General features: G+C 38.4%; 2 protein-coding genes across 3 annotated transcripts in view; one reads left to right on the forward strand and one right to left on the reverse strand.

Moving 5' to 3' along the window:
- CMSS1 (cms1 ribosomal small subunit homolog) overlaps positions 1-26,251 on the forward strand; it is a 360,423-nt gene that overhangs the window by 33,822 nt on the left and 300,350 nt on the right. The window lies entirely within an intron of this gene.
- FILIP1L (filamin A interacting protein 1 like) overlaps positions 1-26,251 on the reverse strand; it is a 107,173-nt gene that overhangs the window by 27,654 nt on the left and 53,268 nt on the right. Inside the window, exon 1 of one of the 2 annotated variants that reach the window (XM_055110199.2) lies at positions 24,531-26,223. The exons of the other annotated variant lie outside the window; for it this stretch is intronic. The gene's annotated coding sequence lies outside the window, so the exon portion shown is untranslated. Of the gene's footprint in view, positions 1-24,530; positions 26,224-26,251 lie in introns of those variants that run through there. 2 annotated transcript variants of the gene reach the window in all.

A 26,251-nucleotide genomic window follows, 5' to 3' on the forward strand; every position in this document is an offset into this window, starting at 1 on the left:
CATCTCTGAGCCTCAATTTCCTCATATGAAAAATGGGGGCAATAATTTTGTTTACTTCAGGGGCTTTTTATGAAAATTAAATGCGGTAATTCATCTAAGATTCTCATTGTCCTGGCACATGGTAAGCATTTGGTATTAGTTGTTGCTGCTGTCTTTATTAATATGGTTATTATATTTATCAAATGGCTTGCTTGAACCAAAGTGTTCAATTAATGTTTGATGTTCAAGTCCTTGATTCTTAGTTAAGAAAAAATTTAGTCACATTGCTTAGAAGTTATGCACTTCACTGATAGACCTCTGTGCCAATTAAAACTTGGTTTGCACTAGCACAACATTATTCTAGGAACTACTTCACATATATCTTATCCTCATAGTGGATAGCAATTAAATGAGGAGAGTTGAGAGACATCTGTATGGGTTTGGTGTTTTCATAACATTTGAGAAGAGCATGCGGTTTGGTAGGAAAGTGCTTATTGATGAGAGTCTGATGCTAGACATGACAGAAGAGAAACTCTGTTATCAGGAACATAATAATTGCCTCTTAAATGATGACTACTATGACATGCTATTTTCTTCTTTTATGTTTTAAATTTGTCAGCATAACAGGAGGGTATTTTACATGTAGTATAAACTATCTCTTCCACCTAACTAGTGAGGTCAAAGTTTTAAATTTGTGGCACTCTCAATTATACTGCGAATGGGCTGATTATAGAGGATGTAATTACAGCTTTGCAGTACTGTTATACAGAAGCTAAAATAGAATGGAATCCCTAAGGAATTGAACCAAAGGACTTGTCATGGATGAAGTTATGACTACTTACATTCTGATAGGTATAGAGAATTCATAAAACTTTAATGTATCTTTTCTATTAGGAATGAGTTAATTATCAAATGCATGTCTATCGTCCTTATCACAGAACTTACTTTTTGAAAGTTGTGTAAGGATTTGAGAGAACTTTTTATTTATTTTATTTTATTTTATTTTATTTTATTTTATTTTTTGAAATGGAGTCTCACTCTGTCGCCAGGCTGGAGTGCAGTGGGGCGATCTCGACTCACTGCAACCTCTGACTCCCTGGTTCAAGCAATTCTCCTGTCTCAGCCTCCCGAGTAGCTGGGATTATAGGCACGCACCACCACGCCCAGCTAATTTTTGTATTTTTAGTAGAGACAGGGTTTCACCATGTTGGCCAGGATGGTCTCGATCTCCTGACCTTGTGATCCACCTGCCTCGGCCTCCCAAAGTGCTGAGATAACAGGTGTGAGCCACCGTGCCGGCTGGGAGAACATTTTAAAAGGAAACTAATTTAGGGTTGTCGTCTTGGAAATTGAGTCCTTCTTTTTGAGATTCTAATCTGCTCTTTTCTGTAATTTTCTGTAATTACATTACATAGGAGGAACATGTTGAAAATAATTGTATAAGAATTCTGCATCTTTTTTGTGGGAGTCCACTTTTAGTTTTTTCTGTTTTGAGAACTTAACAGGAGGCTGGCCCAAGGGCTGTGGCTTGTAAAATTCAGAAGATGCTAGGCAGGATGCTGGGGTGTTGTTGATGATGATCTCATCCAAGGTCTTGGCAAAACGCTTGCCCATGGTTTCTGGCCATGCCCCATCCCTATTTGAGACACATGAGAGCCTGAAAAGATAAGCATAGCAGCTTCTTCTCGAATGGTCATGGGACTTCTCAACCCAGTGGCAGAGTCCATGGGTAAACTGCTTTGGTGGTGAAATAGTTAAAAAAAACTTTGGCAAAGTGCTTCTTTCTCCTGCCTTAGCATTAGAATTCATTCGATTTAATGGTTTTGACAATGCCTTGAGCATAATTACAGTGAAATATTTTTCCCCTCTCTATACCACAGTTCTTACAGTTTTATTAGAGAACAGTTTCACAAAAGCTTTTAAATATTTATTTTCAACTTATTAAATTATAGCATGTGCTATGTCATTTTTATGAGAAAGGGGTGTGTTTTCTTAGGATATAAGGGAGGGAAGATTGTTTTGCAGTATAATTAAAAGAGTATTAAAAGGGAATGGTGATTAGTGAGTGCAGTGCAGTAACCTGCAAAAAAGGTTTAGAAAAAAATTCAGTTGCTTCCATTTTGTTCAGTGTTTTTGGAGTAGGCATGATGCATATTTTTCAGCCTGGGCCATGTTGCGTATTTTTCAGCATGATGCAAACATAAGCATCTTTTTCATGGTTTTTGTAAATTAGTTGGCATCCCCATCTGTTCCCCAAGTTCTGTCTGATTATTTGAATGCATTTTCTCTAAGCATTTCCTTACTACTTGTTTTCCAATAACCTGCTATTTTCTTGGGCCACTCTCATGAGCGCACCATAGGACAGTCAGCTGTCTAGTCTAGTAAAGCCTGTCGGGAAGGTAAACAAGAATTTATATGCAGAAAAAACTATACCCATAGCCATCAACTTGGGAGCTCAGGACAAGGAACCAGTGAAAACTGAGAGCAGGAGGCCCTGATGGAATCTTTTCAGAGCCAGTTGCTTGCGTGTAATGCTGTTACACATTGTGTGGTTGTACATGTGTGTCAGAGAGGGAAAGAGAGCTGGTTATGCTACTGAATTTGAAGGAATTAGCACTTCTGATAGTGATGAATGGTCCACCCTAAATCATTATTTCTTGCCTTGTATCCAGGAGCATTTGAAGGTTGAAGTTTGAGGCTAGTTTTTGGTCTTGAAGAAGGTATAGGGTGAGGAGGGTGTGGAGTTGAGCCTCCTAAGCCTGCTTCCTACTTTGAGTAGGAATGGATTTTAGACAACACAGTAACTTAATTTTCTGTCTCCATTATTTTTCTTTGCATATGTACAGGATTTAGCTTGATACTTGCATTATATGCTAATGCAGGTTATCATGAACTCTCGGTTTGCTAGCCAAAGCAGATCAATGATTTTGATTGCTTTTAACCAGGTTTTTATGATCTTCAAAGTAGCATAGACCTTGAGGTGCAGAACTCTGCAGATCTAAAATTTATTCCCTAAGAGCTGTGTAGTCAAATTATGACTCCTTTTTCCATTAATAGTTCCAGTTTATGTGCCTTTATACGGGGATAATCTATGCCAGGGTTTCTCCATCTTCAGCACTGTTGATATTTGGAGCCAGATAATTTGTTCATTGTGGAGATCATCTTGTGCACTACAAGATGTTTAGCAGCATCCCTTTGTTGTGAATTAAAAATGTTTCCAGACATTGCCAAATGTCTCCTAGGGGGCAGTCACCTCCAATTGAGAACTACTGATCTATGCATGTGTATGTTTGTGGTATGTGTGTATGTCAGTCTGTCAGTAGAAGTTAGACTCCATCGTTTTGCTTTACTCAGCTTTAATTAAACAGGTGCAACTGAGAGCTCCCACCTGAATTACATGTACACCTGGTGATTTTATCTTCCCTGCTAGTGGCCTATTCTTTACCAATGCTTCTCACAGTGTAAAGTGCATTTGAATCACATAGGAATCTTGTTAAACTGCAGACTCCAATTCAGTAGGTCTGGGGTGGGCCTCACAATTTGCCTTATAACAAACTCGCAGATGATGTCAAGTCTGCTGGCCCTTAGACTGACTGTGGGTAACAAGGCTTTACCATTTACATGTCAGATGTTTCCTGGAAATGGGATACTGTTTGAATATTAACTCTGCCAATTGTTGTTCATTATTGATTTATACCCAGTCTGCAGTACCACAGCCTGTATTCCTGACCTACATGACCACCCATTTTTTTCAAAGAAGATACCAGGTGAGAGAATATGGCTAAATTAACTAAAATCTGTCCACATTTCTGGGGAACAAAATGACTCAAAATGCATACCATAGTTGGTGGGTCAGTAGCTACATTTTCATGCAAAAAGAGCGTTAAATAATTTTAGTTCCAATTTGTGGTTTTTCTCACACAGCACAAAGACTAAAATATATATATAATAGCTGCCATTCTTTACTTAGTGCCAGTGATGTGTTGCCAAGCAGTGAGCTGAGTCTGTACATCTGTCGGTTCTAATTCTCATGATAAATTTACAGGGTTTAGGATTATCTCCATTTTATAGCTGTGAAAATTGAGGCTCACAAAGGTCAAGAAGGAGCAAAGCCTGTGCGATTTCCCCACATTATATTGCAAAGAACACAAACCATTGCATAGGGCTGGTCCACACACAAGGATTTTTATCAAGAACACTCTGAATGGAGAACTATCAACTTAAAAAATCTTACTTAACATTGCGTTTGTATTCTTTTTAAAAAGTGTGTATCTCTCAGAGCAGGGGTTTTTAAATGTTTGTTCTTATATCTGCCAAAAGAATGTTGAAAAACTAAGTACTCCTTTTCACATTTTTAACTGGCATCTAGATTCTTTCATTCAATGTTTAAATAGTTGTAAAAGGATATATTTTAACATTTGCCATCTAATGTAAAAGTCCTCATTAACAAATCGGACAGCCAAACCAGTCATTCAGGAAAAGTCTGACTTCATTTTTCAACCTAACGAAATCTGTAAATACATATCCCTCTGGTAAAAGATAAGGCATGAGGACTTGCCCTGCATTGTCCTCAGCTGAAGAAACAAGGCACTGCTCCATCCATTGTTTGGTTCTGAACCTGTTGCTGCTGCTGCTCTTGTTGCTCTGCTCTGCTCTGCTCTGTCCTCATAGGACTCTCAGGATTAAGGCTTTCTATAGTTGTACCTTTGTCTGATGCCCCAGAGGGGTTTCCAACCCAGGAAGATGCACTTGATAAGAGTTTGCTAAGAAGTTTGTTTTGAAAGTGTTGTTGGAAAAGGAGAAGTCATAGAACACAAAGAGTATAGGTATGAATAGTGGATGTAGACGTTGATCCCTTAAATCTCTCCATGCCTGTACCCATAGAAAGTCTTTATGTACCCTCAGGGGTACATGTACCCCAGTTTAAAGACTACTGTCTTGGAGTACTCATATTCATGTTCTAGTACTGACACCACAGCATTATAGGAACATTCAGTGAATCCGCTCCAATAAAAATGGGTTGTGGAAGCTGGTTTTATGGACACAAAAGTGAGGTAATTAAATCCAAACTGGCTTAAAGCAGTATCTTATTACAGCTTTCCGTTAGAGTTTCTATTATGGCTCAGAATTGTTATAACTTACTGTGGTTTATCACTATTATTATGTGCAATACCAGTTCCTTATTTTTTCAAAAACATCACATCTGTCATCTTCAGTATTCTTTGGTACTAACCATAATTCTGGTTCTTCATTACAAATGATACACTCAGAGGGTTTTTTCAGTTTTTATTTGCAGACACATATAATATATGTCAGCACAGATGTGTGCCTATATTTTATCTCCTCTGTGAGACACTGAGTATTAGTAATAATGCATCATATAATACACATATGAAACACATGGTATATCTAAATGCTATAATACCAGTCATACCCATAATAACTTATAATTCTTACCACTTTTGATTTTATCTTATTTTTTGTACATTACAGTCAACCCTACTAAAATACAGACTTCTTGAGAACAGGATGAGTATCACTGTCTGATTCATTTGTGTGTCCTACAGTGTCTACCACAAAGCACTTATATGTAGAGGGAACCACATGAATTTTTTTTGAATAAATGAAAGAATGAACAAATACTCCCTTTTGTGAAAAATACTGTAGCACTGTCCTAAGTAGTTTTATTCACTATTTAAGAGGATGCTCTAATATTTACTATGTACATGTTTTTAGGCATTTAAGAAAATGAGGTATGAGTGGGTTTCCTATCAGTGTTCTCCAAGAACATTATTTTCTCTATTTCATAGCTACAGAGCCTCTAGAAAGAATCAACACTGTTGGAACAGGTCCTTCTCTCCTTTCTTCAGATCCCTGCATTAGAACTGTATGTGCTTGCTTGTTTGAGGAGAACAGGGTTAGGTGGTAAACGTCCACATCCTAGCCCATCAGTCTCCTTTGGCTTTATCAACTCTGCTAACAAAGGAGTGACTATTTTATGTTTTCCTCAGAGTCCAGAGATCTACTGGACAAATATGTTTGTTTATTACATAAGCAACATTGTATCAACAGCAGTGACAGTGGAAAGGAAATATCTATAATCTGACCACCCTAAAACATCAATTATGTTTCTGTTTTCACAGATTGTTTTGCAGTTTTTCAGATGCTTGGTCCATAGAAATAAACTTAGGGTGATCATCAAGCAATAAAACGAATTCCACAAGCCATTAATGGTACTGTATTGTTTCTATTAGTTTCAGAAATCAGCCTGTAAATAGAGAATAACTTCAGAGTCAGCTTAGCTTCTCATCTGTCACTTTAAGGAAACCGATTTTTCACTATGTTCACTATGTAAATCTTGAATTTAATGTTTCTGATGTTATGAATATGGCAAGACTTTTATTCATTTAATATACAAACAACAAAGACAATCATTAGTACTAAGGCTATCCTGAGATGAACAGGGGATAGAGGATCCTATTCTCAAAGTGTTTATAGGCTAATTAGGAAAGAAAAAGGAGATAGTTCCAGCACAATTCAGTAAAGGCTCCAGAGCAGTAATTCGTAACCTTTTAGGTCTCATGACCCCTTTACACTCAAAAAATTTTGAGGACCCTAAAGAGCTTTTGAGTGTATGGGCTGTATCTATCTCTTTACTGTATTAGAAATTCAAACTAAGATTTTAAAAATACTCATTAGTGCCAGGTGCAGTGGCTCACACCTATAATCCCAGCACTTTGGGAGGCTAAGGCAGGCGGATCATGAGGTGAGGAGATCGAGACCATCCTGGCTAACATGGTGAAACCCCGTCTCCACTAAAAATACAAAAAATTAGCTGGGCATGGTGGCACGTGCCTGTGGTCCCAGCTACTCGGGAGGCTGAGGCAGGAGAATTGCTTGAACCCGTGAGGCAGAGGTTGCAATGAGCTGAGATCACACCACTGCACTCCAGCCTGGGCAACACAGCAAGACTCTGTCTCAAAAATAAAATTAAAAAAAAAATCATTTGTTAAAAATAATAAATAATAATAAATCCATCATCTGCTAAATAACATATTTTTATGAAAAAATACTTTTACAAAATTATTTAGTGAGAAGAGTTGCATTGTTTTACATTTCTGCAACTAATGTCTGGCTTAATTGAAGACAGCTGTGTCCTCAGATCTGTTTCACACATTCCATTAGCTGTCAGAGAAATCATCACACGTCATGGAGCCTCTGGAAAACTCCATATACACTTCTGAGAGAATGAGAGAGAAAAAGGTTATGTTATTATGAAGATATCTTTTTCACTCTCAAAGGGGGCCACACTTTAAGAACCATTACTCCAGAGGATAGACAGTTGAAACATCAGTGGCAAATTTGTCTTTCTCTGGAAAAGCGTCTGGTTTGGGCTGTCACCTTGTGCTTCTTCTGTCAGCCTTTTGCTTCATCCTGATGAAGTCCCCCAATTCACTGGCTTAGTCACTGCTTTGATGTTTCCATCATTAATAAAGCCAGTCACTTGCTAACCGTCAAACATAGATGGGAGATTCTCTGCCTTCAAATGTTCTCTCCCAGTCCATAGAAAAGTCCTAAATGACAAAACTGTTTTCATAAGACATTGTGTTTTGTTTGAAACTCCAATTTGAAATAAGAGTATGGAAACCACTAAGTTGCCTGGTTTTTATAAATGGGTCCATCCATAGTGCTATGCAGTTCAGCTGACATTTAATTCATTTCAGACCTTGATGAGACAAATACAGTGACAGCTACTATGTGCAAGGCACTGTACTTGCTATTTGTCAGTTCTTTTTTCCCCAAAACCTGCCTGTATTCTTGCACAGATCAATCTGATCATAACTTACAGTATTCTCCCAGTAACAACCAAATAGTATGATGATACCAAAGCTTGTTTGGTCTTAAGATGTTTGAAACAGTGTAACAGTCACCCTAGTCCTAAGTATGTAACTTCATTTTGATGGGCTTAAATTCCTGTATTTGTTCTCATTATTCCAGAGCTAGTTTAATACATTACTTTTTCTTCCTGATTTAATATGTTGATTACTAAGCAGAAAACTGCATACATCACACTCCTTTATTTATTTTTATATCTGCTCTCACAGCTAGACTTTGATAGCCTGGTTATGATTATATCCCATTTTATCTTTTAGCAATTCTTGTCTAATACATAATTTTAACTGTGTTGCGTTGATAGTAGCTGTGTTCATGGTTAAATAACCATGGATTTCTAGCAGTTTGCAGAGTAATTACATGGAATTTATTGGAAAGCTTCTTTATTTGAGATAAATTTTGGTAATCAGGCCTATAATTTATGTTTCCTTGCTTTCCTCCCTGCTTTTTCTGTGGGACTTTTCACTGTTTAGTCTAAATTTTAAGAGCACTCATAAAAATAGCTGTGACCGGTCTTTTTTATTCTGTGTATGCTGCTTCCTTGTACTTCACAAGTCAAAGGTTTTCTAAAAATTACAGCTACAGCATACCATAGCCATAATGTAATGTACAATTCATTTGACTTGGTCAGCAAGATCAGTAGAACAGTAACACTTTTTTTGGCATCTGCTAGTTGAATATGAGTGTACATCTGTGTCTGCTTTATGTCCTTGTTACTGAAGATCCTGTCATCATCATTGAGATACTTTAGAGACACCATAAATGGGTCCAGACCCAGCAATTTGGGTTAATACTATTTTCCTTCATTGTGAAATAAGAATTAGGGCAGGAAGTTAAGAAGGAGGCTTTAGCTTGGTGTCAGAGGAATATATGGTAAAAATGGTATACTGTTAGTCATTACTCTTCATCACCTGAACGATTAATCTTACTAGGCCCCCCAGAGGTCAGGAGAAGTGAAATAAGATGGAGATAGTCAAATGACCCATTAATTATAAGGAGCTTGGTAGCTTTTAGCAGAGAATCAGGATTCTAAAAAGAGGTACTGAAATCCTCAAATTGAGCACAAGGACTGGAATTGAGGCAAATCTCACTCTTTTCAGAGCAGAAAAAGGAGCAAAGTAACTGAGAAAAAGGGTCTCTGAAAGGTGAGGTTCCAGAACCAGTAAAAGGCCAGTCTGAGGGTCCACAGGCACAGAACTTGGGTAGTTAGGCAGCTACAAGGAGAATATTTTCATCTTGAGAACAAAGGAGGTGCCCATGATTCTGGACTAGAAAAGACACTGTCCATGCTGCTATGAAAGGGCCAGGTGGAGACTTGAAAAGATGCTCAGGCTAGACCTGGAAGAAGAAACTGGAACTGACAGGGGAGTGACAACAAGTACAGCACATGTAAATTTGTACCAGGATAATTACTGCCTAAATAATGTGTTTTGACTTCTGCAGTACTGTATTGTTAGGGAGCTTTCTAGTAAGAACCTTTGGACAATGGATGTTCATTTAATACCGTGAATATTGTGCCTCTCCTATCACTCTTTTAATTTTTCTTATTAAAAATACCTACTCAAATGAAGTTTTCTTTATGCCGTTTACTCAGATGACATCTATCAAGAAGGAGCTTTTAAAAAGTTAATTACTGTGAATACACTGCTGTGCTAGAGAGTCTACTCATTTTTCTCACTTTTCTTTTTGTTTTCCTCCCCCACCCCCTGCTCCCACCACCACTCTGAATTGGGGTTCTTGATTATTTAGAAAAGATCCCTTAAATCAAAGTTTCCTCTTTTCCATACTTTCCATTTTGATTGTTAATACACCCCCGCCCTCCCAAAAAAAATTACCTGTCTTCCAATAGATTAAGACTTTAGCTCTTTGTCAGACTAACAGTTTCAGGTAGATGTCCCCTTAATCCTCCAAAGCCTACCTGGGCCTTCCACAGCCATGATGCCTTCCCCTGGCTGCCCTGTCCCTCTAGGGAGAAGTATCCAAAAAGCCACTCAGCATGTGATGCCTTGTATTATCACAGATGTGTGTGTATTCCTGAAAGTGCCTCCTGGTTCATGGCATACAGAGCTGCCTTTACACCTAGCATTGTGATGGTGCTCCTCCTGGGCTTGTCCTCAGGTTCCTAATGCTTTCATTGTTTATCATTGTCTCCATTCCTTCCTCCCACTGTCTGCAGTTGATTTTGTACTCTCTGTGATCTGCGTTCTTCTGTATCTTGTCTGTTTGCCCAAGGTAGCCTTCTTTAAGACAGGGATAATGTCTTCCCTACTGCCTGTTCCCTATTACCCCCAGCAAGAGATTGCAGTAAACAGTGCAGGTGGCAGAGGGCAGGTGGAATGACTGACAGCATGTACACTCTCCAGTATCGAAGCACCAATAGGAACGAGACGGTGGAAAACTATGAGAGGCAGGGCAGGGCAGTGCAGAGCGAGAAATTCAGACTCTGGAGTTCAGTTTTTGCAGCTGAATCCTGGCTTTCCAACTTCTGTCTAGTGTGACTTGAGCAAGCAATTTAACCTCCCTACAAGTCTCATTTTCTTCATCTGTAGAATGGGGATAATATTAGAGCCTCCCTCACAATAGGGTTGTTCTGAAGATTAATAAAAAACAATCCATACAAAAAGTCCTTATCATACTGCCTGGCACAATACATGTCCGTTCTCATTAGAAGTAGGATGGTGAGTACTAAAAGAGTAGGTTTTAGATGTTCTCACCACAAAAAAATGATAAGTATGTAAGGTAACAAATACGCTAATTAGCTTGATTTAGCCATTCCACAATATCTAGATATATAAAAACATCATGTTATAGGCCCGAAATATAGTTTTAATTTTCATTTAAAAAATCAAATCAAATAAAAATAAGTGCTACTTGCTTGCCATATTGGAAAAAAAAGTAGGACAGTGAGACAACACAGTGAAACAACGTCAGTCACAATGAGCTGGCCTAAAGTAGGGGTCAGCTGGGGGAAGAATAGCACAAATCACATTGGAATGAAAGATATGACTACATAATGTTTATTGCGATCTATTTTAAGGCTTTTCATGGATCTTTTCAGCTATGCACATGGTTAGTCATAATGATTGTCATTTTAGGTCAGAGTTTCTCAGCCTTAGCATTGTTGACATTTTGGTTAATTCTTTGTTGTAGGGGCTGTCCTGTACACTGTAGGATGTTTAGCAGCATCCCTGATCTCTACCTACTAAATGCCAGGAGTAACACAGTACCTCCAGCTCAGTTGTGACAACTACTGAATGTCTCCAGACAACTACTGAATGTCTTCAGACATTGCAGAGAAATTGAGTCTGGTTGAGAAGTCACTGTTTTAGGGCATAATTTTTGGGTAGACTGTTAGATTCTTTGTGTTCGTTGTCTCTGGCCTGTATAACTCTTCTTAATTATCTGCTACTCAAATGTATTTGGGATCAGCCACTGTCTTCCATTTCTCTTTTGCTCACAGATCTACTCCACAGCTCTTCTCCCTTCCTGGAAGAAAATGATGCTGTGAATGTCCAATATCCAATGAAATGCCAGCATATCAAAATGGATGCTAATAGTTGACCTTCCCAAAGCCTCACTGATGCTCTGCTTATCTTACTCCTGCTCTTCATTTTTTGGATGTGAATGTGTACCTTGTCTGCTGGGTTTAGATACTCATAGACTTGGTCTACTTAGGCAGCGGTCCCCAACCTTTTTGGCACCAGGGACCAGTTTTGTCAAAGACAGTTTTTCCATGGACATGGGAGAGGGTGGTGGTGGTGGATGGTTTTGGGATGAAACTGTCCCACTCGGATCATCAGGCATTAGATTCTCATAAGGAGCATGCAACCTAGATCCCTCACCTGCGCAGTTCACAATAGGGTTCACACTCCTATGAGAACCTAATGCTGCTGCTGATCTAACAGGAGGCAGAGTTCAGGCAGTAATGCTGCCTCATCCCGCTGCTCACCTCCTGCTATGTGACCCGGTAATAGGCCTCAAACTGGTACTGGTCTTCGGCCCTGGGGTTGGGGACTCCTGTACTTGGGGACTCAAAGTCTGGGTGGGTTGACTGGGTTAGTACACTGTATATACTATTCCTGGACTTGGTTTCCATAGTCAAAAATGTCAAGAAGACTATTAAGGATATTTTATAATTTTTTTGAGCTCTTCAGAAGAAAATACAAAGCAGCAGATTGAAAGATACCCTAGTTGTCTGAGAAATAGGTCATTTGGGGTTTTCATATTGTTGGATAATTAATTTTTCAATCTATTTTGTGTACTTTTAACTCTTTAAATTTCAATTATGGATTTTTAGATTAAATTAGTATTCCTAAATATTTGACACATATTTCAAAATGTGTGTATTAAAAGGTATACTAGGAACAGTCTTCCTCTTACCACATCGTTCATCTCCCCAACTGTAACCACTGATATTAGTTTCTCTTATGTACTTGTAGAGTTTCTTTATGAGTACATAAGCAAACATAAATAAAGATTCTTATGCTCTCCCCTTTTTACACAAAAGTAGCTTACAAACACTGTTCCTCAGCATCTTGTTTTTTGCAGCCAAACATTTCTTGGAGATCTTTCCATTGGATCAGTGTTCTTAAGCAGGAGCAGGAAAAGGGAATAAAAATAAACATGGTTGCTAAATACATCTTTACAACTTCATGCTAAAGAAATTAAACTTTGTAGGATCTATTTTTAATGGAATTAATATGTAGGAGGTATGGAAGACATATACTTTTGCTGTTTTGAAATTATTAAGATAGATTGTAACAGTAAGATTATTTGACTTATAACAACAGCTTGAGTGTTGTATATCTATCTTTATAATGTCTGTGTAGAGCACATGCATTTATTTTCTTAGTTGAAAAACTGAGGCCCAGGCAGATTAAATACTATGCAAGGCCATCATTATGGTGGCCCTGGAACTGGTACTAGAGTGTGAGACTTGGCTTATAAAGAGAAGGAAACAAGCATATTGAAGGTCTACTCTGTGCCACTAGATCTCACTTAATACTTATAGCAACTGTATGAGCTAAATATTATTATTCTCATTTTGCAGATGGAGGAGAAACCAAAAAACTAAAATTTAGAGAGGTTAAATAATTTTCCAAACAGTACAGGTAACAGACCAGAATAAAAATTCACTGGCTGCGAAGTCTGTGTTCTTTCTACCTAACAACCAGGCTACATGCCGGAAACCCCAGACAAAAAATGTTGACCTCAGAAGAGTTTCCTCTTATCCCATACCATGTTTTTGGTGTTCATTTGTTCATTCCCATGCTTTCTGCTCCACCCACTTGGCTCCCTGACCCCTTCTACTGTTCTCCTCTTTGCTCACTCTGCTCCTCTGCCCACTCACCAGCTTCTTTGCTATTCCTCAAACAGAACACGGCATGGTGTGCTTTTGTGCTCGCTGTCTCCCCAGGAACCACTGGATTCCCCCTCACCTCATTAGTACCATCTGGCATACTATAGTTTATGTATTTATTGATTACTGTCTCTCCTACTAGAATGTAAACTTCATGCAGGTAATGGTGTGTGTATGTGCGCACACACGCATCTAATTCAATGATTAGTCAATCATTGGTCTATTTTATTTAATACTATATTTCTGGTAGGGAACAGTACCTGGTACTTAATTGGTATTCAATAAATATTTGAACAAATACCTCTTCTATTTTTGAAATAGGTACCATATTTGAAAGCATGGGTATAACTAAGCAATAGACATATAGTAGGCCCTCCTCTCTATAGTCTAGGAATAACAGCTAGTTGAACAATTTTTATATGCCGTGTACCGTGTTAAGTCCTGCAAACAGTCATAGGAGGCAGGTATTACTGTCTTCTTATTTTACAAATAAGAACTGAGGCTCAAAAAAGTTAATTTGCCACAGGTCCTGGTGAGTAATTGGCAGAGCCAGAATGCCAGTGTAGTTTTTACTCCAAATCCTGTTTCTCACCCCATTACATACATCCACACTTCCTATCTCATATATTATATCTCATGAGCCATCCTCTCCAGTGAATTTGTGTGCTGTAATATTCTGCCGGTCAAAGATCCCAAATCACCACCACTAGCAATTCAGTGTTGTGTCACAGTATTTCCTATAGGTTCATGGCTACTTTGAGCCTTGATCTTGAGACATTAGCAAATATTCTCTTAGTCATTATAATAATATAGCAAGTTTCATCATTTGGCATAAATTCATAATTATTTTTGGATGGTTTAAAAAATTGTGACTTTGCCAGTAATAACATCTCATGTTCCCCAGAGGTGGTGGGTTTGTCATAAATACCATTTCCATAGAACATTTCAAGGAACCTAAAGTTCTTGGAAAATATTTTTAACAGGCAGCCATTTCTCTGACAGACTTCAAGGGCATAATACTATATATATGTATATATCCTTAGAAATATGTGTGTATGTATTTTATCTTATTAAGAATATTTATATGTTTTTTTATTGCTCACAATCCATTTATATTTCAATGATCCTTTTGTATTTTAGCAGATTAAAGAATCCAGGAATGGTTCTTTAGAAAATCATTCCAATGTAGCTGTTAAATTTTGTTTTTAACCTCCATTAGTCCCTTTTTTCTCTTCCCAGGTCACAGGTTATTTTCACTTAGATATTGCACATGGGCATTTTGGAGGATTTAATATGATTCCTTCTCTTAACCCTTACTCTTCGTTGGGCTGCTTTTCTTTCCTTTATTCTCTCCTTTATTCTCTCCTTTGTAAAAAGCATGTATCCTTTTCCAGAACTTATTCTGAGCAAAAAGTTAAAACTTTTTTTAAGCCTGTTTTTTTTTTTAAAGGCTTTCCTTTTTTATGTGGCTTTCTTACCTTAATTGTTGTTCAGTTCACCACATTTAATAAAAAGCCAAAGCAGGGGCCAGTCACGTACCAGAATGGATAAGTTCACTGGTTTTCACCTCCTTGTAGTCTGGCTGCCTACACAGAGGCAGTGGCTAAAGTGGTATGCTTGGGAAACCAAACGTTTCCTAACTTGTTAGTGGGAAATTCAAACTTCAGAAATTTAGAAACCACAACAACAGATGCCTATGTTTTACTGTGACTACTGAAGTCACAGTTTGCCATAGAAACAGGATAGATAGCAGCCTGAAGAGTATAAAATGTGAAACATTTTGATCCTTAGAGGACTTTTTTTGGGTCCTCCATTTTAGCTGTCATAAATCAGTAAACAAGGAGCAAGGAAAATAGGGAAATTTAATACATTTAAGAGTACTTAGAGGTTCAGGCAGTTAGAGGATGAGGGTTAATGTGTGGCTTGGCTTCCTGCTGAGTAAACAATTAAATCATGAGCCACAGTGAGCATCCTACTTCTACCTTTACCCACTCTTCCTAGTTCCTGAGGATGATTGGTTTATATCTCTTCCATGATTTTTGGAAAGTGAGAGTTTGCGCCATATGCCATCTCTAATTACAGACAGGTGGAAAAGTTTTATTCTGTAATCTGCTGGAACATGAATGACCATTTTTCTTGTGGTCTGTGTTTTGCTTGTCCTCTTGCATGCTTTGTACAAATTAAAATTATTTTGGTTATCTGAGCCTTGTTTAATTTTCCCTTGACTGTAAGTCCAGAGCATTTGGGTTATGTTTTCCTTTTCAGCAACTTCTGAATACTGAGAAGACAGAAAATGCATAAACAGTCTGATCATACTTCCTTTCCTGTAAGTTGGGTTCTTTTAAGATGAACATGTTCTAGAGGATATTAAGCTTGCATAGCGAGGAGTAATTCCATCAAAATATGACAGTGGTCAACAGCATATCTGCTAGAGGTGAGAGCAATGACTCTACCCCACTTCTCTTGGCCCTGGGTCTGCTGCTTATACTGTCCCTGAGCAGGAGTTTCACCCATTTAGTTTATCTATGTGAGAAATGTTCTGTTTGTGGCAGTTAAAGAAATGGCTATAGTATACCTCATGTATGTGCTATTTGAATACCATCCATTTTTGCCCTGACCATATCTTACCTTGTGATTTGAATTTTAAGAGAAGGCAAACTATCTCAGGTTTTAGTAGCTGAAAAAAAGGTTTTTGAAAAAAGCTCTGGCTTCACTATTCATCGCTTTTTAAAGTTTACTAATTCACAGCTAAAAACAAAGAAAGCAGAACCCCAGGTATTAAACAATTGAAAAGCCACATATCTGATGGACAGGAAATGTTGGACCAAAATCTGCTAGTGACTTAACTATCTGACCTTACCTCATCTGCTTGTCACCTTAGCTGCAACATGGGAAGAGCAGTGCAATTTTGTCTCTAAGGTCTACAAAGCCTTTGGCAATCTCAAATCTCAGTTCCACAAAATAAATACTCCCAACAACCTTTAGAGTCCTTTCCTCCCTTCTTTCCTATATAACACTGTATACAAATTCACATGTCAAGAGATTTTATGGCTCATCAAGTCTCAATGGTTCAAAAGAATGGAAAACCGTAATTGGAATTCCATGGGATTCAGATTTATTTGAGTCTGTTGTAGTTCACAAGTTGTAAGTATGCTGTAAAAGCAAATAAGTACTTAAAATGTTATACTAAATTCAAAGTACAATTAAACTGAAAAATTAACACCTAGGCAAAAAGTATTTAGACTGTTAATTTCAAAAGAGACTCTTTATTGTTTGTGGCTAGGATCTGATATAAGCCATTTAGCCCAGGTTGTAAAGATTTGTCTTACAGATTTGTTTTTTGTGGGTGCATGGTAAAACAGGGAGATTCCAAACTAGCTTTTAAGCCTTTTGCAGTCAACAGCTCTCTTCGGTCCTTTACCTGCTCAGGAAGTTGTTTCTTACTTCAGATGAGTAAGACATTTTTAGGAAAGTTCTTGTGGGTTTCTCACAGGAGGGACTGCCTTGTAGCAGGGAAATCAAGGTAAAGGGTAACCTCTCCTTACAGAGTGGCTAAGGTTAGGCACGCTAGAGACAGATCTTCAACAAGCTTAATCCTTTACTCCACTTCACAGCTGGGTGTCTGAGAACAGGAATTCTTCATGACTGCATCCTACAAAGGACCTCCTCTTTGGCCTGAGATAGCCCCCTATATGTCAGCCCAGCAGCACCAGATGATGAAGGAGCATCATCCCTATGGATAGACTAGCATAACCAGAAGAGTAACAGTATCTGCTATAGGTTTGGCACTGTGCCAACTGCTTCACGTTTAAGCTTCAGGTTAAGAAGTGATGTTACCTTAAGCTGCCTTCCTTTCTGCATAAGTCCAGGTTGTTCTGAAGGCCAAATAATGGGTTTTTAAACTTACAGTTTGGGTGTTCTGATCTTGGCACAAGCCTTATTTGTCTTTTAACCTCAGGTTCTCCTTTCATAGTAGACTTCTGAAGAATAAGTCTGCCATCTTTTTTGGAATGCTGCATTCACTCATCTCCATTTACATTTCAGTTCCCATCTTTTCCATGAATGTTTCTTAACTTGTCTAACCCTGGCTGATTTTCCTTTTCTAAGTCCCCACAGCCCTTACAGCTTTATTACCTAAATATTCTACATTATTTTGTACTGCTTTCTAATTTGTTTTAGTATATTACTTTTGCCGTTAAGCCAACTGTAAGCTCCTTAAAGGAATGATACCTCTGTATCCCTCATATGGGTTGAACTCTGTACATACTTGACCAAATGATTGAGAGGTAAAAAGAACCACTTCCTAGGGGAGTATAACCATCCCTTAGGCTGAGTGGTACCTAAAGTTCTCAGAATTACTTGTTATTAGAATGGAAGAAGGACAAGTAGAGTTTTGTTCCTCTTGTTCTTGTCACTTCTGGAAGGAGAACCATTTAGTGAAGAGAAGAATTCACTTGGAGACAAATTTAATTAAAGTCCAGATGGGGGAAATTGGCCAGAGAATCTTAACTTTGCCTGTGATTCTTTGCATCTGTGTTCAGCCTAATGAATTTTATTGAACTGTAAAAAGAATTTTATGGGGCAGAATTTGGGGGGAGATTAGTGGAGCCCCAAATCACTTGACAAAGTTACTCTCACTTTTATTTGAAAGCCTCAAGAATAATATGCGACTTCAAACATAATGTATTTATTTTAATAATATGCGTGTTTGAAAAGTAGATAATCTTCCTTTTAGCAGCAGTGGATTCATTTTCACAAAATTCCACAGAGTAATTCACTTCTTCTGCCATTCCCAATTAACAGACTAACAAGTTAAGACTAAGGGACTTCCACAGTATCTCACTGAATGGGTGTTTGTCTTCAGCAAGAAACCAGCAACTTTCTCATGTTCTCTCTAGGCTCCTAGACCAGGCAACTCCTTCCTTTTCTTCAAATTTAACAGGCAGACACTTAAGTCTTGCGAGCCCAAATGTGATGTTTTACATTCCACTTATGATCTCTGCTCAGAGATTTGTTTTTGTTTTGATTCACATAAAAAAGCATTTTAAAAAGAAAGAGAAAAACATATTTCACCTTTAAACTTTTGTTCCAGGACTGGTGGGCCATGAGACACAATAAATCTGGCAGATTTGCTTCTGTCAGGGCAGCCCATCTTAGAGGACTGACCTCAGCCTTGAGGCTGCTTTAGATACAGTGATTTGGAGCTCTCACAGGCCCAAGTGCTACAGCTATGTTCATCTTTTCTCCATTTACATGTGGACTCTTTCCCTCAAATTACCCTCATTTTCTTTAGCTAATTTGTCTCTATAGTGATATAAACAGTAGCTTTTATTTTTATATTGTCTCTTCTCTACTTGATCAGAGTTCCCATGAGGGTTATTGCTCATTATTCAATCTTTGAGTACTGAGAAATACTTGGGGTGGATGACATTGTTCCTTTTTTGTAATTTGTAGAAACCAAGGGAACAGGAGGCTCACCCAGTAAATGGATGGCAGAGCTAAGAAGAGTAGAACTCTGATTTATCCACCCATTATTCTTACTCTTTTAGTCTCACCGTTGAGACACTAACATTTACCCCTGTCAATTCAGTGTCACTATTCAGCAAGGTTGGCCATTGACTATATTCTGTTGAAGTTTTTATAAGCATTCTCCCACATTGTTTATCTTTACTTAGTTTTTATGTGTAGCTGATCTCTCCTACCTTCATTGCATTACCAGTCCATTAAAATAGAGCAGGGATGGGACCATAATTGAAGTTGTTGTCCAAGAGCTGCTAGTGATCTTAGTCCTTGTCATTAATGTGGTACCAGTCCATGCTAGTAGCTATAGCTGGGTTAGTGACATGGTATGGTGTGTGGTGAACTTAGTTGCTGGGCCTGTTTTCATGCCTTGTGCTTAGCTGAGTAAATGTTTGCTACTGCTGAGGAGAATTATAAGCCCTAGGCTAGCTTCACAGGTTGACACTGGAGTAACTTTGAAATTAAAGAAAAATCACTCTTCTGTAAAATCTGGGAGATACACTGGTTTACCCACAGAAACTTTGGAATGAAGTACATGCTTGGGAAAAGGCAGTCTGCTGCATGGCAAAGATAAGCCATTTGTGCCCCGTAAGTGCATCTTCCAGGCCTTCACCTGAGGCACAGAGATTAGGGAAATTCAAAGGAGTCCACCCTTCATTAACCACTGCACTGTGTTCTTCCATATTTTGCTTGAAGGCCATTCCATGCCCCCGGGTGACTCACCTGGTACTCCTTCACCAGGTATACAAAGTCTCATTTTATTGGGGAGGGAATTAAACTGAGGTAGATGAAGATGGGCAGAAAAGCATCTGACTTAGTCTGCCTATATAACATACACTGCCGTACAAAGCAGATTTCACTGCCTTGACTTAAGCTGAGCCTAACTTGGTTTCTAGTTAAGTTCACTGCCTTGACTTAACCTGAGCCTAACTGGTTTCTGTAAGTCACTTCCATATGGTTGCTTTAAGTAGTGGCTGAGATTTGTTTTCAGCTCCTAAACAAAATCTAGAAGAAGGGGCCCTCCACAGCCCACTGTTTGCAGAAACACTTTTTTTTGTATCAAATAAGCAGCTTCTAGGTTGTAATTTGTTCATATATTTATCCAACACCTTTTTTGTCCCAGCAACACACCTACTAATTGTACCTCGGTACTTTCCTAGGCACTGGAGGTAAAACTGGTTGTAAAACTGACCCTGAAGGAGTTTATAGTCCAAGAGACAGATAATAAGCAAATAAATCATTAATGAGTAATTTAATGTCACATCACAGTGCACAGTTTGAAGGAAAATAAAGCAGGGTAAGTACCACCAGGAGCTTGTAGCCTTCATAGGTGACTTCCTCTGCAGTTTTGGGGGAGGTTGTTTTGAAGGCATTGAGTCACTTTGAATTTTGAAAGGGATCCTGCTAGCTGCGGACGTCTGAGGAGTGCAAAATGCTTAGCTGGAAGATACTAATAGAAGGTCATTTGTCAAGTTAGTGGTTCAGACCCAAATGTCTTTGACCACAGAGTACACAGTCTTTCCAGGGCACCTCTCACCTTCCAAGTAGAGAGTGGGATTTGCCAGCCGGAGGACCTTTAAATACACTTATTTTTTATTTTCTATTTCCTCCCTTTATCACCTCCCTTCTGTTGTTGTAGCCTGATTAAATTGTATTGATTTTCACAATGCTTCCTTATCCTTTGCTTTTTTATTGCTTATACTTAAGAACTTTGAACCTTTCTACTTTCTTTTTTTAATGGATTTTATATCTAAATTAACACCTACAGTACTGAGGCTTTTTCTGGGGCTTCTGTTCTCCTCTCTTCCTAGCACTAATTAAGGAAAAACTACTGGTGAGCTGTAGCCCAAGAATGCAGGGGGCCCTGGCCCTACCTCTGCATAGCTGTGTCTCTGGGGCAAGTCACACTGTGGACATCAGTTTCTTCCGTAAAGTCAGGCATTTGGATCAGATGACCTCCATTGCCCCTTCCAGCTGTAAAATTCTGTGGATATTCTGTGCCAGGACTCTGTGTGTGTGTGTGTGTGTGTGTGTGACTGTGGGGCCTGGGATATCCCATTTTCCATATAGTCAAGTACCTTATCAAGGTACTTCTCAAATTCATAGTTGAATGTTTGCTGTTCTGATGTAATGTATGCTTTCTTTTGCTGATAATAACTCCTTTAGGCTAGAATAAGTAGTTATCATAAACAGACACAAGGAGTTGAGGTATGTCTGCATCCTGTCTGTCCCAATCATACACTTACCTATCTACTCCTCTACTTACCTCCCTACTGCTCCCCTGCCTGCCCCCACAAACACATCATTCCCCAAGCTTGTTTAAAAAAAATTCTATACTTAACAATTTATCATATTTTGGAGCCAGTAGAGCATAGAAATGTGAGGACGGTCAGACTGGAAAAAGAACACTGCTAATGTGTTCTCGTTCTTGGGCTCAGAATTAAAACTGCTGCTGTCCTATCTTAATCTGCTAAAGCATCTCAGAGAACAAGCATAAAGAGGGAGTGTTTCTCATATCTGAAAAAGAAACCAGGGACTTTCCTTGGTAAGCCTTCCCATTTTTGTTTGCCCAGCTTTCCCAGGCAGAGACGATGTTAGTGCAGATGAAGGTCAAGGAGAATCTCAACTCTTTTTTTTTTTTTTAAAAAAAAGGAGGGATGTGCAAAGGCTGATAAGTGCTGGTGATAATCTGCTAGGAATTAGTGTACCTAACAAAAAAACATGAATGTCCTACCTCATTTTAAGTAGAAAATGACCAGCCATAGGAGGTTCTAAAAGTCATTGCAGCACACTTTAAGCATAAGTGACTGGGTTGGTGGCTAGAAAATGTTGTGGTGATGACAGCAGCAACCACAGAAATATTGCTTTGAAGGTTTGTGATGCTGGCTGCATATGCAGTGTCTCTTCATCTTTAAATTATTTAAATATAATTTACAAAAACTAAACAATCAGTTTAAATTGAAGCTGAATTCATGGTCAAATACAAATTAAATGGACCTTAAAATCATTTAAAATTAATATGTCCAACAGATAAGGTAGGGTGTATTAGATTTTTCAAAGATGACAGGCTCTGTGAACAACAGATGGGGCCATTTCAGTTCCTGAAGCAGGTTGAGACCAATATTGCTTTACATCCACAATATCCAGTCTTTTATAAACAGTTCTCTTCTTGCCCCTCTTCCTTTTTCCTATAAATAGGAGGGGCTGTATGTTTTTTTTCTATTCACCTTGTAAAATGTTCACTTTGCCCTGAAGCACTAGACATGGACAGAACGTGACCTAAGAAGAATTATTGGAATCTTATTCTTCCTCCTACATTTTCAGTTTTTTTTCTTAAATCTCAAAATCCATTTATTACCAAAGGCACTTTTTTGGAGGGGAAATTACAGCAGAGAACCCTTAAACAAAATTTACAGCCTTTTGAGAAGGCAAATTAATGGGAACTGCAAGAGAACTGGAAAATTAAGTCAAGGCTTGATTTGTGTTTTCATACTGGCTGTTACTATAGTCTCCATCACAGCATTAGGAAAATAGCACAAAAATACCAGGGCTTAACAGTTAAGGTTAATCACCACAAAAGTGCAAATGAACTTACTAAGCATAAAATTATTATGTGCTTTATTTGGAAGTGTAGAAATTCACATTCATTCTATCAAAAACATTTTTCCATCATACAGATTGTCCCAAGGACTAAGAAACTGCTCATCCAAAGAGCCCAGTGTGAGATAGGGTATCCATGATAAGTCATACTTAGCTTTCAATTTTAAAAGAGGTCTTATGTGATTGTTCTTTGAACCATGCTTTAAAGTTAATAAATGGGAAAAAGTGTGGAATATTAAAGAGTGTTATTTTTAAATTTTAAAAAATTGATGCTTGCCTGCTTTAAAAAAATAAAAGGCAGACACTGGGAAACACAGCTGTTAGAGTTTTTATGGAAGTTATGATTTTCAACAGTTGAGTTGTAGTTTATGGTACAGATGGTACTCTGGGTATACCTGAAACAATAATTGATGGTTTCTGTTTGTCTCTTCCTTTATTAGATTCAGAAGAGCAGAATATCTTTTTTCCAGAGCAGGAATTTTTCAGTTTCCAATTACTGCTTATATCAGATAAACAACTCTTCCATTGCATATTCTGTACTTCTCCACAGTGACATGGGTGTTGGCCCCGCTCTTCTCATTATGGTGGGCTTCCCTAGGTTTGAAATAATAGTTTGTGGAAAATCCTACTTCTCAGTACTAACCTGCAGTTTATATAGCCTATCCTCAGGCCAAATAACATATAATTTTTCTTTTAAAATATGAAAACCAAAGTCTTGCATTGCTCCAAACAAAATTAGCAAAAACAAAAAAACTCCTATGAGGCAAAAATGATAGGCACCAATGTCATATACTTTTAAAAACCCTCCAACAGAAATTATTAGAAATATACAGATATAACCCCCATTTTGAGTATTTTTTAAATGCTGTGTTTCAATGATAAAATCTGGGATCTGACACTTTCTTCTGGCAATTAAATATAAAAACATGAGTTTGTAACACACACATACACCTCAGTGGTTATAGTGCTCTGCTCCTCTGTTAAACTTTTACTGTACCTCGAAACAGTTATCTTATATGGTCATTTTAGTGCCAACTAAAATGCCAGCATTTAAAAATCTCAGAGTAAATATAAATGGCAGCCTATGAATTCTGAGTTTGAATTGTATATACTTATAAAACATAGAGACTGTTTTAAAAGGGACAATTCTGTCACATAGTTGTTAAAGTTTTATTTTACAATATATGTTTAGACCAGATAAGGATTGAATGATGAATCAATTTTTCATCTCCTATTCCAGTGTTCTAAAGTTGACATAACCTTTTTATTTTTAATTCCTACGTTGACTTTTAGTTGGAAAAAATGAAGTAAAATATTATGGAGATTTTTCTGCCAAGTGTTCAGTTATCATACTGTAAGAGTTCATTGGTAGCAACAGCCTCTTCAGGATTTAGATGTAACTAATTATGGTTTAAAATGTTACTGATTAATACAGTTACTTTATAAGTTTTACCTTTTAAATTGGCATTTTTTACGTAATATACTACTATCCAAAATATTACTCTAGAAATGATAGCTGTAAGTGAGGTTTGTCATTTTTCCAATGCCTGGACTTGAAGCAGAAAGTTAGAACTCAAAACTATGATAGTTACTTCCTTGTACAAATTGACATATGCTTTTACGACAAAATAGCGTTTGTACGATTTTTTGAAGCTTAAAAAGATTTTACTTTTTAAGTTAGATTCGTCTTAATTCCAAGATGTATTCCTAACAGTGTTTTTCTAGTCGTTTATATTAACATTTACAAAAAGAGGGGAAAACCTGGCACTAACAAATTTTCGCATTCTGCTCATGTAAGACAGGCAAGTTTGAGTCCGGAGGAGAGATAGGGTTGCTGCAGTACAATATAGTCTCCCCCACCCTTTCCCCAAAGATTTCTCAATATGGGCAGGATTCAATGTGTAGCTCACTTGGAAAGCGTATGTAATACAGTCAGCTCCCACCTCTCAACATTTAAAATTAAATCTCTGATCTGTTTTCTCCGCCAGAGAAAACTTTTACTTTCAAGTTTTGTGTGAGTTGGAAACGGTTTTGAACCTAGAATTCATTGGATGCGCTTTGCGAAACCTGTCTGCAGTTTGTGATGCTGAGACAGCTTTAACAGCCACCCACAGACTTGCTACCTGGCTGTCTGACAGCAGTGCCCCTTGGTGGAGCGGAGTTGCTCTCCCGGGCTTACCTGAGCTGCCTGCGCCGGGGCCGGGCGGGGGCCGGGCGGGGGCCGGGCCGGGGCCGCTGTAGTGCCGCGCTGCGAGCCGACTGTGCGCGCTCCGGGAGTCGCCCGAACAATGCGAGCGGGGCGCTGAGCGCGCCCGGCCTATGGGCGTTACGTCACTGTTCTGCCTTATAAGGCGCTCCGCGTGTGCGGCGCTGTCGGCGGGGGCGCCGGTGACCGCGGGACCCTCGGCCGCGGCGGCGGCGCAGCCACACACCCCAGCTCCCGCGGATGTTCCGGCCGTGTGAACGGACCGTGGTTCCCGGCTCCCAGCGGAGGGAATGAGTGGTGGGCCGGTGGGCCGGGGACGCCGGCGCCCTCCTGTCGGGCTAACAAAGTCATTGGGAGGCAGGGTCGATCCGCTTGTAACTTTTTTCCCTCTGGGTCCCTAAAGCTGTTGTTGCTTCAGGGACTTCAATACACATCCTGTTATTCTTATGTAAACTTTTGTAAATTCATTATACTTTTTATTTTTGGTTGCTGGGGGTAGGCGGGAGAGGGAAAGGAGAAGTCGGGTTTTGTGGAGACATCTCTGGGGGTGATTTAGACTTCAAACCTTCTCTTTCCTCTTTGTAATGAGTAGGGGTCCTCAGAGGATAGTGTTTTATTTCCTGATGATGTAACTACCAAACAATTCTTCAAGTGATGATGGAAAGGCCAGATGAAATCTTATTTTTTTCAGTGTTTTTCCTGAAAGAACTTCCTCTTTCCCCATTTCTGCATGCCTGTGTTTTAACGAAAGCAGTTAAAACTATCATTTTTTGGCAGGGAAAAAATTTTTAAAGAAATTAAATGTTTTGTGCTGTACTTTCAAGACAATGTATAAAATTAGAACTTTAGAGCCAGTTTTAATGTTTGTTCTCTTCTACCGGCAAACAAAATAAAGCCAAAAATAACCATGTGAAGAAAAAAGAAATTAGCCAAATGTGATTGAATTAAGAATATTATCCTCTAGTATGGGGTAGATTTACTTGTACAAATCCTACTTCTTGTGAATGAGAATTCACCTCTGAATTATATGAGAAGTCATACCTAAAGTTCTAGCCCAACTATATGAATCTGCTAAATAAATTAGGGACGTGGCATTCTTATTTGCAGGCTTCAGATGAGTAATTTTAGTAGCTTGAGTCCTTTTAAAACCTCTTTTAAAATTACATTAAAATAGGATTGCTTCCTATTATGATGTACATATGTCTGTAGAATTATTGTTTCCATATGTTTTGTCAAACAAGAATGACGAAAATAGTCTGCTCGCTTCATTTTCTTAGTGTGGAGTGGAGAAACGATGTTTGCAGAGTTGTTAGTGGAAATGGTGTGGAATAAAGATGCAGGGCACAACATTAAATGTATGTCCTCTTCACTAAATTGGGAGTTCACTTTATCATTATTCTAGATCACTCTAAGTACCTACTGAGAAACCTAAAGTAAACTCACTCTTGCTTTTCATATACAGTATACTATTTTAAGAGACGTGAATTACACATACTCTTCAGCCGAACTTGAAATTTAATATTTGATTTGCAATTGTGTACTAACATTTTGGATGTTGAGTTTGTAGTTTTGTTGGTTTTAACTCTTCTGCCCTATACTTGTGAATTGCATTGTAATCTTTTTAGTCTCCTGTGCTTACCTCAAACTTATTAAATATCCTTTTTGAGATTTTTATGCTGCATTTTTTATTACAA

The sequence above is a fragment of the Pan paniscus genome, chromosome 2 (assembly GCF_029289425.2).
Source record: "Pan paniscus chromosome 2, NHGRI_mPanPan1-v2.0_pri, whole genome shotgun sequence".
Taxonomy (NCBI): Eukaryota; Metazoa; Chordata; class Mammalia; order Primates; family Hominidae; genus Pan; species Pan paniscus.